This window comes from Pteronotus mesoamericanus, unplaced genomic scaffold (genome assembly GCF_021234165.1).
Source record: "Pteronotus mesoamericanus isolate MK-2021 breed Mesoamerican mustached bat unplaced genomic scaffold, CSHL_Meso_final contig_27, whole genome shotgun sequence".
Classification (NCBI taxonomy): Eukaryota; Metazoa; Chordata; class Mammalia; order Chiroptera; family Mormoopidae; genus Pteronotus; species Pteronotus mesoamericanus.
The window spans coordinates 18,403,041-18,416,853 of NW_026555115.1; positions in this window are offsets into that span (position 1 = coordinate 18,403,041).

The window sequence follows — 13,813 nt, forward strand, 5'->3', positions numbered from 1 at the left end:
GCTACTGAAGTTCTCACTAAGTTCACTGAGCATCCTTATAACCAGTATTTTGAACTTTGCACCTAGTAGCTTGCTTGTCTCCATTTTCTTTAGTTTTCTGGAGTTTTGATCTGTTCTTTCATTTGGGCCATGTTTCTTTGTCTCCTCACTTTGATAGCCTTCCTCTGTTCATTTTTATGTATTAAGTAGAGCTACTGCATCTCCCAGGCTTGATAGAATGACCTAATGTAATAGGTGTCCTGTAGGGTCCAGTGACACAGCCTCCCCTATTACTACCCAAGGCGGGCATTCAAGGTTCTCCCACTGTGTGGGCTGTGTATACCCTTCAGGTGTAGTTGAGTCTTAATTGCCATTGGCACATCCAAGGTCAGCCATCACCTGTGTTCTGTCTGGGGTCATACAGCATTAGCTACAAAGTGATCTGCAGATGGCTACTACTTGTACTGGACTTGGAGGTGCCCAGGAGAGGTAAAGCTGTGAACCAAGTGCAGCTGCTGCTAGTTCAAGCCTGGAACAACTTACCGAGAGATACAGGGCTCTCTGAAGCCAGATGCTGCTTGTTTGAGATAATTTAGGATTGCCTGAAGCATGAGCCAAGACAGGCCATTCCTATGGAAAAGCTAAGAGAAACAGCTTGGGTGGGCCTGAAAGTTGGGTGAAGCAGGGCCTCAAGGAATCACTAGGGTGGGGTAAACAGGGTGAGCCAGATTGATGGAGTCTCAGATATGGTGACTGCCTGCGGGCTCTGTTAGGGGAAGACTCAAAAAAGGAATAGAGGCCTCTGCCAGCACTTCTGTCTGGAAGAAAGCTGTCCCCAAGTGTTGGGAACCATCCCGCCTGGCTTCAAGGACAGTAGCCTCACCAACAGGTGAGAGGGCCTCAAGGTGGTGCCGAGCAAGGAGGCCCTAGTAAATAGGCCACTGAGGAGACAAAACCTGTCGCCCTGGCAGGGGTGCAGCCCCTGCCTCCCTCACATCACCCTGATTGGCCCCAGAGGATGGCTGGTTAGTCAATGATTGGTAAGACCCCTCGATGATAGGGGCAACCTAAGACAGACACAGTCGCATGGGGGCCATTAGGGAAGAGCTTGGGGGGTACGGACAAGAGGCAAAAGGCTCTCATCCTTTGGCTTTGTCATGGCCAGAGTCCTCATTCTATTCTGAAAGAAGTCTCCTCATCTCTGGGCTGCTCTGCTCCACCCCCTGATTCCTGCTTGAAACAATACTAGAGGCAGGTATAGTCCTGATCTGGATCAGGTGGTTCCCGGGGACAATTAGGCCTGGAAAAGGAATGCATTAAGTCCTATGAAAACTTCTTTGCTAAGAATGCCCTCGAGTTAATGAGTGCTGACGTTTGGGGTCCAAGCACACGATGAGATTAGTTTCCCAGGTTTCAGGGCCCTAGGCACCAGCCTGTCTACCAGACCCTGACCTGAGGCAAATCTCTGTTTTCCTTCAGTTGTTATCTATGATCTCTCTATGTTTTCTGTAAACATAGGCTTTAGGCAGTGATTGATGAGCTTTGCATGCATGCTGTATACCCCTGCAAATATTGTTCTCAATAAAAGTCACTTCAGGAGAAGGGCTTGGAGCATTTTCCACTAGAGTGAATTGCCACCCCCTTTTCCTGGCAGACTAAGAGTGTCTGGAATGACTTACTTCCTCATCTGGAGCCACCAGGGGGACTCTACAGGATGGGGTGCCCCCCTCACTCAGCTCTTGCCCTGGTGCCAGACAACTCATTTCTTTCCCATATGTCTCCGATGCCTTTCAATCTATTCCCTTGGCTCCTGACCTCGCAGTGAGTCCGAGTAAGTCCGTGTCTGGGCACTTTAACAGGAATTCCCTGGGACCCTAGAAGTTTTCTTCCACAGCCTCACTTCCCACTAGTTTTTACAGCCAGAAATTATGGAGACTTATCATCTTGGCACTGGAACCCTGTGTTGGGGGGCCTGGTGTGGGGCTAGTACCTCTTGCTCCTGAGATATTCCTCCCTCTGCCACACAAGGATAGGGAACCAGCCTGTTTCATGCCTCTGCTCCATCCTACCAGTCTTGATGTGGTTTCCTCTTTAATTCCATAATTGTAGGGGTTCCAGTCAGCTCTATTTCTGATAGTTCTGAATAGTATAAGGTGTTATTATATTTTGAAAAATTCTACAGTTTTTTAAGAGTTTATTTATTTGTTTATTTACTTATAGAGAGAGGAGGAGGGAAGGAAAAAGAGAAGGAGAGAAAGATCAATGTGCAAGAGAAACATGAGTCAGTTGCTTCTAATATACCCCCTCCTGGCTCACAACCTAGGCGTGCCCTGACCAGAAATCAAACCAGCAATCTTTTGGTTCACAGGGCAGTGCTCAATTCACTGAGCCACACCAGCCAGGGAAAAAAAATCTGTATTCTAGTTTGTATTTGTCTTTTGACTCGAGCAATTTAAAAGAATAACATTTCCAGTTTTATTATTTCTACCTTAAGGAATTTATTTACATTTTCTTCATACCTTAATATATGGTCAGCTTTCATATTTGTTCAATGTGTGCTTGAAAATAAGTTTCCTGTATTATTGGGGGATGCAGTTTGGAATCCTTCCGTAAAAACTTTTCATTTTTGTCCTCTTAAACTGTCTTGGATTTAGAATGGTGTGTTAACCTGTTATTAATATGTATTTCTTTCTTTCTTGCAACCCCTATAGTTTCTGCTTTTTGCAGATAGCAGCTGTCTCATTTGATGCATAGGTACTCATTACTATTATATGTTTACTAGGAATTGTAGCTTTCAGTACTATTGTGACTTTACCTTATGTTTTGGTTTTAAGACTGAATTCTACTTTGTCATATATCAAGATTGCAACTGCTTCCCCGCATTTTTTGGTTTGCACTTGCCTGTACACATCTATCCATCTCTTTGTTTTTTCTTTCTAAATTTTTGTATTAAGTATGGAGTATATTGCATTGAGTAGGCTGGGTTTTGATTTGTGACCTTAGGTAGGCTGAATACAGTGGTTTTCTATACCTTTGCCATGACTTCATGAAAAGCAGGATATAATTCCAACCCTTTGACTTTGGGTTGGGCATGGACTTGAATTGATCAATGGAATCTTGGTGTAACGGCATGAGCAAAGGTTTGAAATGTGCCTGCAGTTCGATTTGCCTTCCTGCACTCTAGCCTTTTGCTATGCACAGGTTGTTCCTGAAATAGGCACTGGTTCAAGGAGAATGAGGAACACATGGAGCAGACCTAGACCCAACCTGCAGCTCAGAGGAGAGCCCAGTCTGGATTAGCTGAACCCAAACTAACCTGCAGATGCTTGGATGAGAAATAAATGTTATATTTACTGAGTATCTTTCACTCTAAAGTCTGCTCTCTTCTCTCTCTTCCCCCACCTACTCTTTCTGCTTTGTTTTGATCCTGTATTTGGGAATATTTGTATTTTTGCTCTAGAGATTACCTTTATATTAACATTAACACTTACATATAATGCTCTTAGTCTACATTTTTCTTACTTACACTTTGATTATTGGGCTTTATCACATTTAATAATATCATTTGACTCTCACCTATTAAAAATACAGTAATGAATAAGCTTATTCTACCCCTTTCTTCCTTCTCTCCCATTTAAAAGTTTGTTATTTCTACTTGTCTGAACATATAACATTGTATTGTATTCTTCCATCCTTACTCCCACTGTTTTAGTCTTAAATCTATATAATTTATATAGCTAGTGCTATCATTAGTCCCTTTGCCAAAATTTCTCAAATCTCTTGGTTGAATGTTTTGTCTTGTGATAGATTCCTCAGAAAGGACTCATAAAGATTATATTCACCACATTCTTATATGTTCAAAAGCTACTTTTCTATACTTTTGGTATCTGAAGTCCAGAGACTGTCTATCTTCCAAGTTCATTCATTTTACTAGGATATGTCTCTCAGTGTTGATAATTCTGGATTAGTGGGAACTTTCAGGATGTAGTTTCAGCTCTTTGCTACAGACCATTTTCTTTAATTATAGCTTTATATCTTAGTCTTATTTCACTGTTAACATTAATCTTAAATGTTCTTTTTCCATCTGCTACCTTTCTGCTCTCTCTCTAATCTGTATTATCTCCTTACATTTTATTTTCTTGGACTCTTTTATTTCCACCCTCAACGTCCATTTCTATACTTTCAGTTATATCTATTCTCCTTTAGGCACCTGAGATAATTTTGTATTTTTCTTCAATTTTTTTCTTGAGATTAGTGAGCTCTCATTGCATGTCTTTGTCCATTTTCATTTTGAGCTTCTGAGTTTATGATTTCTGGTGTTCTTTCATGTCTTACTGGTTGTTTGATTATATTTAAATAATGATGTGAAATGTTACAATTTATCCCTACTTTTGGTTTTTTATCCTGTTTGCATTTATGTGTGTTTTATTTGCTAAAGAGTTATCTCATTTTTCTCCCCTTAAAGTGCTGTTGTATGAAGATTTTGTGTTTATTTGTATTGGATTTTCCAATACTGACAATAGCAGTGATATTATGGGGGAAGGTTTACTTGATTTTTTTAGTCCAAAAATGTTCTATTTTGCTGATACAGTAAACTGCAGTTCCTTTAATAAAAGACACTTTTTTTTAAATGTCTGTCTTCTGATTCTTTGACAGCATCTTGTTTTAATAGGGACCTTATTTTTAAGCTGCTTCCTTCTTTCCCTTTACCACCAAGCCTCCGAGAGAAATCTCCCTTTACCTGGATGCTTCCCTCTTCTCCAGAAGCAGTGCCTTCTGCCACTTCCAGTCCTATGAACGTGCCAAGTCTTCTTTTGATTCTGCCAGCTCTTACTTCTCTTCTCAGCATATTTCCACTCAGGGTTGGTCTCTGCCTTTACAGGTGTGAACCCTAGTTGATGTTACCTGTGTCCTACCACCATTAGGACCATGCCATTTCCCCATTTCCATGTAGTCCTTCCCTTGATCTATATTCTGGTGTGAGATTTGATGTCAACTCTGCCCATTTAAGAAGTTACTTTCACACTAACATTTCACTAAAATTGGTGGGTTTTGCTCTATCCTGGTTACACTGTAGGTCTGAGTGATAGGTGATTTTATTCTATCTCTTAACAGCTTTTCAAGGGTATGAGGAGAGATTCAGTTTAGGTAGTCTCAATAATCTTCTGTTGTTTTTATTTTAGAATGCTTTCTTTTCTATTAATTCTGTGGAAGATGACTAAAACACTTTAGTTCCTACCTTTCAGATTTAATTGGAACTTTTGTTCTTACAGGGTACTGGTCACATTGTGGAGGTGGGTTGGGAGTAACAGAAAGACAAAAAAGACAAAAAAGATTTCCTTAAGACAACCTTAAAAGTCATGAAGCTACACATTAGAAATGGGGGTAAATAGCCTTCATATTATACTTGTCCTCAGCCAGCCAAAAAAGCTTTATTACAGGCCCACTCTGTGATGAAAAGTGAGTTGTGCTCCCTTGGAAAGTGATTGCTGAATTGAACACACTGAACGGAGAGGCATCTCAGGTGACACATGGCTACCCAGTTACCCAAATGGTATGAATGTGCACCCCAGGAACCGAGCACTAAGTTAGATTCTGTCACGTCCATTTCTCAAGATCCTAAACCTTCACCAGAATCACCAACTCCACTCAGTAACTCTATTCCTTCTGCTGGTTCCTTGTTCAACAAAATAATACCATCTGCATGGCAAGTACATCATGGAACATCTATATGATGGGCCACTATGCAAATGTTGTAAACTACTCTGCATAACATCAGAATATACTGAGGAAAAAAAAAAAACTTGCACACATAAATTTTTACTAAACTGTATGCTGTAGAATTCTAAGAGTTCCAAAGCTAAATATGTTGGGGAAACAGACCACCTTTCAGCGATTCACAATGCACTTCATCTTTTTAAAAGGGTCTGAGAAGTCCTGCAGTAAAGAAACTTAACTTTGTCTAACTCAGCATTTCCTAGGTGTTTTTGATTGTGAAAACTCCTTTTTCCCCTCACAAGGGGCACCAAATAACACTTACAAACCTTTTGGGACACACAGAACATCTGAACTAGGTAATTGAGAAATAACATGTGAAGAAAAAAATGGAATGAAAATAGCTCAAATAGCCAAAACCACCCAGTGCAGGCGCGCACACTTGCGTCGAGTGACCGGCGAGGGTTGGCAAGCATGTGTGTGACCCGTGCAGGCTGGCGAACGCTTGCAACAGCCAGCAAGGCCTCCCACAGATTGGCACCGATAAGACCTCCGAGGGAGTGCACAGAGCAGCAAGGGCAGGTGTAAATTGACCCGCCAGGCCCGTGATTGCAGAGCAGCTCAGAAAATTAGTAGGTCCCGGGCTGAAGGGGTCACAGAGCTGCCCAGAGTCCCTGGAGGAGAGACTGGAGACAGGATTAACTGGAGAGTCCTGGAGCTGACTTCCTCCCATTTCCGTAGTCCCCATTTAGCGAGGGCAAGCAACGCACCCAAAGAGCCAAAAGCGGGGAAAACACACAATAGAAGACCCTAAACTGACGGGTGCCGGAGAGCTCGCGGGCCAGGGGGGCCAGACGCTACAAGAGGTCGTGAATAAGCCCCCTGGGCTGGGGCAAGCACACGAGAGCCCAGGTGGGCGGGTTATACTGTCGGGCCAGGGAGCGCGATCAAGGAGCTGGCATGTGAGTGCAGACCGATCCCAAAATATAGTCCAGCCCCGACCAAAGGGGTCACAGTGCTGCCCCAAGCAGGAGTCAGACACAGACAGTAGACTCCTGGAAGGCTCAAACAAACAACCCAAGGTCATATGGGGTCAACAACTGACATCATCAGAGGCAGGCCCAGAAAGAAAAGTAAAGGGAAAAATAAATAAGTAAATAAATAAAAAGACCCACCTACAACCATAGAAGTTTAATCCACAAAATCAGGAAATCTAGACAGCCAAACTGAAGCAGAAGCAAAATTAAATAAAAAAGTAAGTAAATTACTTAACAGACTCTCACAAAAATGGGAAGAAAAAGAAGTTCCCCCCAAATGAGTGGAAAAGGGGACTCCCCACAGGGAGAGAGCGAATGAAATAGAGGCAAGGGAACTATCAGATACTGAATTCAAAACAGTGGTTCTAAGGAAGCTCAATGAGCTCAGCCAGCTCAAAGAGAACTATAAGAAACTTGCAGAGAAACTATCAGGATTTTACAGAAAACTATATCACCCTGGAAAAGGACATAGAAACTATCAAGAAGACACAAGAGGATATGAAGAATACCATTTCTGAATTGAAAAACATAGGAGAAGGAATCCAAAGCAGGCTGGATGAAGCCGAGGATCGAATCAGTGAGATGGAGGATCAGGTAGAACGAAGATCCCAGAAAGAACAAGAAATGGAAAAATGACTCAAAAGGAATGAAGAGGCATTTAGGGAAATACAGGACAACCTGAAATGCAATAATATCCGTATAATAGGGATCCCAGAAAGAGAAGAAGAGGAGCAAGGGATAGAGAACCTCCTCGAAAAAGTAATGATGGAAAATTTCCCTAATTTGAGGAGAGAAAGGCTCTCGTGGATCCGGGAGGCACAGAGGACCCCACTCAAGAGGGACTCAAGGAGGTCCACTCCAAGACACATCATCATTAAAATGGCAACTATCAAAGACAAAGAGAATCCTCAAGGCAGCAAGGGAGAAGGAGAAAGTAACATACAAGGGGGCCCCGATATGCCTAGGAGCTGACTTCTCAACAGAAACACTACAAGCCAGAAAGGAATGGCAACAAATATTCCAAGTCATGAAAAGCAAGGGCCTACAGCCAAGGCTGCTCTACCCAGCTAGGCTTTCCATTAAAATAGAAGGGGAAATACGGAGATTCCCAGACAAGAGAAGGCTAGAAGGATACATCTCTACCAAACCAGCACTCCAAGATATGCTAAGGGGCCTGGTTTAAGCAGATGAAGGAAAAGAATGAGAAGGAAAAGAGAGGAATATAGGTACAAAGAGAAAAGATGAGTAAGTTTCTATCAGTAATATCTCTCAATGTGAATGGACTAAATGCCCCAATCAAAAGACACAGGATAGCTGAATGGATAAGAAAACATGACCCACACATATGCTGCCTACAAGAGACCCACCTCAGAGCAAGAGACCTACACAGATTGAAAGTAAAGGGATGGAAAAAAAATATTCCAAGCAAATGGGCAAGAGAAAAAGGCTGGGGTTGCCATAGTTGTATCAGACAAAGTAGATTTCAAAACAAAGGCCATAAAGAGAGACCCAGAGGGGCACTTTATAATACTTAAAGGAAGAATCTATCAAGAAGACATCAACATTGTAAACTTATATGCTCCCAATAGAGGAGCCCCCAAGTTTATAAGGAAATTGTTGAATGACTTCAAAAAAGATATAGACAGCAACACACTGATCGTAGGGGATTTCAACACCCCACTGTCAAAAATGGACAGATCTTCCAAACAAAACATTAATAAACATATTGTGGCACCAAATGACACACTGAATCAAAGAGACTTAACTGACATATATAGAACCTTACATCCCAAAGAAGAAAAATACACATTCTTTTCAAATGCTCATGGCAGTTTTTCAAAGATAGACCACATGATAGGACACAAAGCAAGCCTCAGCAAATTCAGGAAAATTGAAATAAGACCAAACTTTTTCTCAGACCACAAGGCCTTGAAACTGGAAATCAACCTCAAAGAGAAACTTCAAAAATTCGCAAACTCATGGAGACTGAACAGTAGACTGTTAAACAATGAATGGGTCAATAATGAGATAAGAGAAGAAATCAAAAAATTTCTGGAAACAAATGAAAATGAACATGCAACAGTCCAAAACCGATGGGACACAGCAAAGGCACTCCTGAGAGGGAAGTTCATAGCAATACAGGCTTACCTAAAAAAGATAGAAACATTTCAAATAAAAGACCTAACACTACAACTTCAAGAACTGGAGAAACAACAACAAATAAATCCCAGAGCAAGTCGAAGGAAGGAAATAGTCAACATTAGAGCAGAACTGAATGACATAGAGACAAAAAGAACAATTCAGAGGATCAACCAATCCAGAAGCTGGTTCTCTGAAAAGATAAATAAAATTGACAAGCCTTTAAGCAGACTCATCAAGAAAAAAAGGGAGAGGACCCAAATTAATAATATCAGAAAGGAAAGAGGAGAAATAACAACTGATACCACAGAAATACAAATGATCGTCAGAAACTATTATGAACAATTATATGCCAAGAAATTTGAAAATCTTGATGAAATGGACAAATTTTTAGAAAAATACAATCTTCCAACACTGAAGGAGGAAGAAACAGAAAGCTTGAACAGACCGATAACAGCTGGGGAAATTGAAGCAGTCATCAAGAAACTCCCAGCACACAAAAGCCCAGGGCCGGATGGTTTCACAGGAGAATTTTACAAAACATTTAAGGAAGAGCTAACCCCTCTCCTTCTCAGACTGTTCCAAAAAATCCAAGAGGAGGGTAGACTCCCAGACTCTTTCTATGAGGCCAGCACCACCCTGATCCCAAAACCAGATAAAGAGCCTACAAAGAAAGAAAACTACAGGCCAATTTTGCTGATGAACATAGATGCTAAAATCCTCAACAAAATATTGGCAAACCACACCCAGCAATGCATTAAAAAGATTATCCCACCACGATCAAGTGGGATTCATCCCAGGCATGCAGGGATGGTTCGATATACGCAAAACAGTAAATGTGATACATCACATAAATAAAAGACAAAAACCAGATGATCATCTCGATAGATGCAGAAAAAGCATTTGATAAGGTACAGCACCCATTTATGATCAAAACACTCAGCAAAATGGGAATAAATGGGGCATTCCTCAACATAATAAAGGTCATATATGAAAAACCTACAGCCACCATCATACTCAATGGGCAAAAACTGAAAGCTTTCCCACTAAGATCGGGAACACGCCAAGGATGTCCGCTCTCACTGCTTCTTTTCAACATCGTATTGGAAGTTCTAGCCACAGCGGTCAGACAAGAGAAAGAGAGAAAAGGCATCCAAATAGGAAAGGAGGAAGTAAAGCTATCATTGTTTGCAGATGACATAATAGTGTACATAGAGAACCCTGTAAACTCTACCAAAAAACTCCTCAACCTAGTAAGTGAATTTGGCAAAACGGCAGGATACAAAGTCAACATTCAGAAATCAAAGGCATTTTTGTACACCAGCAATGCAATAGAAGAAGAAGAAATCAGAAAAAAAAATACCATTCGATATAGCAAGAAGAAAAATAAAGTACCTAGGCATAAATTTAACCAAAGAGGTAAAAGACCTGTACACAGAAAACTATACAACATTGAAAAAAGAAATTAAGGAAGACACAAATAAATGGAAGCATATACCGTGCTCATGGATTGGAAGAATTAATATCATTAAAATGTCAATACTACCCAAAGCAATTTATAGATTCAACGCAATCCCTATTAAGATACCAATGACATATTTCACAGAAATAGAACAGACATTTCAAAAATTTATATGGAACCATAAACGACCCCGAACAGCCTCAGCAATTTTGAGAAAGAAACACAAAGTAGGAGGGATCACAATGCCGGACATCAAACTCTACTACAAAGCCACTATACTCAAAACAATCTGGTACTGGCACAAGAACAGACCCATAGACCAGTGGTACAGAATAGAAAGCCCAGAAATAAGCCCAGGTCTCTATGGGCATCTAATATTTGACAAAGGGGGCAGAAGCATAAAATGGAGCAATAATAGCCTCTTCAACAAATGGTGTTGGGAGAGCTGGATGGCTACATGCAAAAAATTGAAATTGGATCATCAGCTGACATCATACACCAAAATAAACTCAATATGGATAAAAGACTGAAATATAAGTCACAACACCATCAAAGTCCTAGAGGAGAACATTGGCAGGAAACTCTCAGATATCCCACGCAGCAATTTTTTCACTGATATGTCTCCTAAAGCAAGGGACATAAAGGAAAGAATAAACAAGTGGGACCTCATCAAAATAGGAAGCTTCTGCACGGTGAAAGAAAACATCAGCAAAATGAAAAGGGAGCCAACCCTATGGGAAAATATATTCGCTAATGATACATCAGATAGAGGTTTGATCTCCATGATATATAAAGAACTCACTTGACTCCACCCCAAGAAGAGAAATGATCCAATCAAAAAACGGGCAAAGGACCTGGGCAGACGCTTTTCCAAGGAGGAGATACAGAGGGCCCAGAGGCATTTGAAAGGATGCTCAGCATCACTAGCCATCAGAGAAATGCAGATCAAAACCACCATGAGGTACCACCTCACACCGGTCAGAATGGCTATCATAAACAGATCAACAAACAACAGGTGCTGGCGAGGCTGTGGAGAAAAGGGAACCCTAGTCCACTGTTGGTGGGAATGCAGACTGGTGCGGCCACTGTGGAAAGCAGTGTGAAATTTCCTCAAAAAGCTGAAAATGGAACTGCCTTTTGATCCAGTGATTCCCCTGCTGGGACTATACCTTAAGAACACCAAAACGCCAATACAAAAGAACCTATGCACCCCAATGTTCATAGCAGCACAATTGACAATAGCCAAGTATTGGAAGCAACCTAAATGCCCATCAGTAGATGATTGGATCAAAAAGTAATGGTACATATACACAAGGGAATACTACGCAGCAGAAAGGAAAAAAGAACTACTAAACTTCGTGACAGCATGGATGGAACTGGAGAGCACTATGCTAAGCAAAATAAGCCAGGGGGTGAAAGGCAAATACCATATGATCTCACCTATAAGTGGAACCTAACCAACAATACAAAGATGCAAGCAAAATAAGACCAGCAATGCTGAAAGGAAAAGAAATCAACAGAGACAAGAGGGAAGGAGGGAGGGGGGCGGGGAAAAGGAAGCGGGGGGGGGGAGTCAAGGAACATATAGCAAGGACTCACGGACAAAACCAAAGGGGAAGAGCTGAGGGAGGGAAGGATGGAGGGGGTAAGGGAAAGTGGTGGGGGGTAGGCAGAGACAAATTCATTTGAAAAAATAAATTAAAATTTAAAAAAATAGATCAAATAATTATAACTATTTCGGGATTGGTAGGGTTGTGGGCGATTTTTTACCCCGCTTTTTAGAAATATAATCATTCCAAATGATCTGTTAAAATCACACTTGATGAGAGCCAGAACGTAATAATTAAAACCCTCTAACCATTGCCAAAATGATTCCTTGAACTAACAAGGAATGTCAGCAGGACCCAGTTTCTCCGCAGCACTCTGGCGCATGCTGCTTTTCTAGGTCTTCTGATCTCATTTTGAACCTCTGGATTCCATCATGCATTTCAGCACTGAATTTCATTATGTGGTTCTGTTGCATTCATTTCTTCATTCAACATTTATGAAAGTCCTTTGTGCCCCATGTTGAGATTACAGCAGTATACAAGAACAGCCACTGTCCTGATCTTGTGACATTTACTGTAACAAATTATCACACTATTGAACATATAACTACAGGAAATACATCTCAGAGGGGATAATGGCCTAGCTAAAGTTTGATGAAATAGGAGCTAACTGAACACAGATGCAAGAGGGGGTATACTTGCACAGGCCTGGTAGCAGGAGGAAACACAGCTTGTTAGGGAATCTGAAAGGCTCATGTGGCTAGCGAGCAAGGAGAAAGTCAAGGTAAGTGGTAGGCAGAGGCTGGCTCATGCAGGACTCATGAAGGCTGTGTTAAGGATTTTGTTTTTTTAATCATAAGGGCAACAGGAAGCCATTGATATGGCTCTAAACAGGTTGCACCTTAAAAAAAGAGATTTCCCTGACACCATATGGAGAATGGATTTGAGGGAGCCACTATGGTGGCTGGGAGATCAGTTAGGGAAGAGGTAATGGCCTGAAGTAGAGTGACAGATGTGAAGAAATGGATAGATTTAAGTAACATGTAGGAGGTAGAAATCAAAAGGGCTTGGTGACAGAATGGATTTGGAGAGTAGAGGAAAGGGCAGGTGTCAAGAACGATTCCTAAGTTCTGATTTATACAACTCATTGGTGATGCTATTTGCCAAAACAGGGAACATAGCCGAGGCCCCAGTTTCATGCATGTCTGTGTGTGATCATGAATCTGGTCATGGAGATAAAAGTTTGAGGTATTACTGAAAGATCCAAAGGAACGTGGGTGCTCAGAGTAGAGGTCTGGGCTGGAGATTCAAATTTGGAAGCCATGGGTATATAGAAGGTAGATTGGAAATTGGACTTGTATGAAATTGTCTAGAAAAAAGTAAAGGAAGCAAGCTTGGACCTGATCTTTAAACCAACACTGAATGTCTCCATGGGGGTGTATTAGCCACAAAGAAGGCAGTGAAGGCATTCCCAGAGAGAAAGAAGAGAGTGTGGGACCAAAGATGCCAAGGACACACTGTTTTGGGAAGGAACAGTGAATGGTATATCAGAAGCTGCTGCAAGGTCAAGTAAAATGAGGCTAAAAATGTGCAGTTGAGTTGGGGAAGGAAACAGTCCATGTGCATGAACCACATTTGTAGAAGTCTGACAGTGTCAAGTGTGCCCCTAGCTAGACTTTTCAATGTCAGGGATAGCAAGGGGCAGAACAAATAAGTTTCCATAAAATATTGATGATTAACACACACTAAGATCAACCAGTGGTTTTGCTGTGACCCCCTCCTCCTACCATCATTTTCAGATGCATTTTGACAAGACCAGTCTTGTTCTGGTCCCCGGACACAGAAAAGTGGATCAACGCACCCCTTGCTCCCAAGGAGTCCACTATCTGGTGGAGCAGACAAGCACAAAACCCAGAGAATCATCACATCAAAGC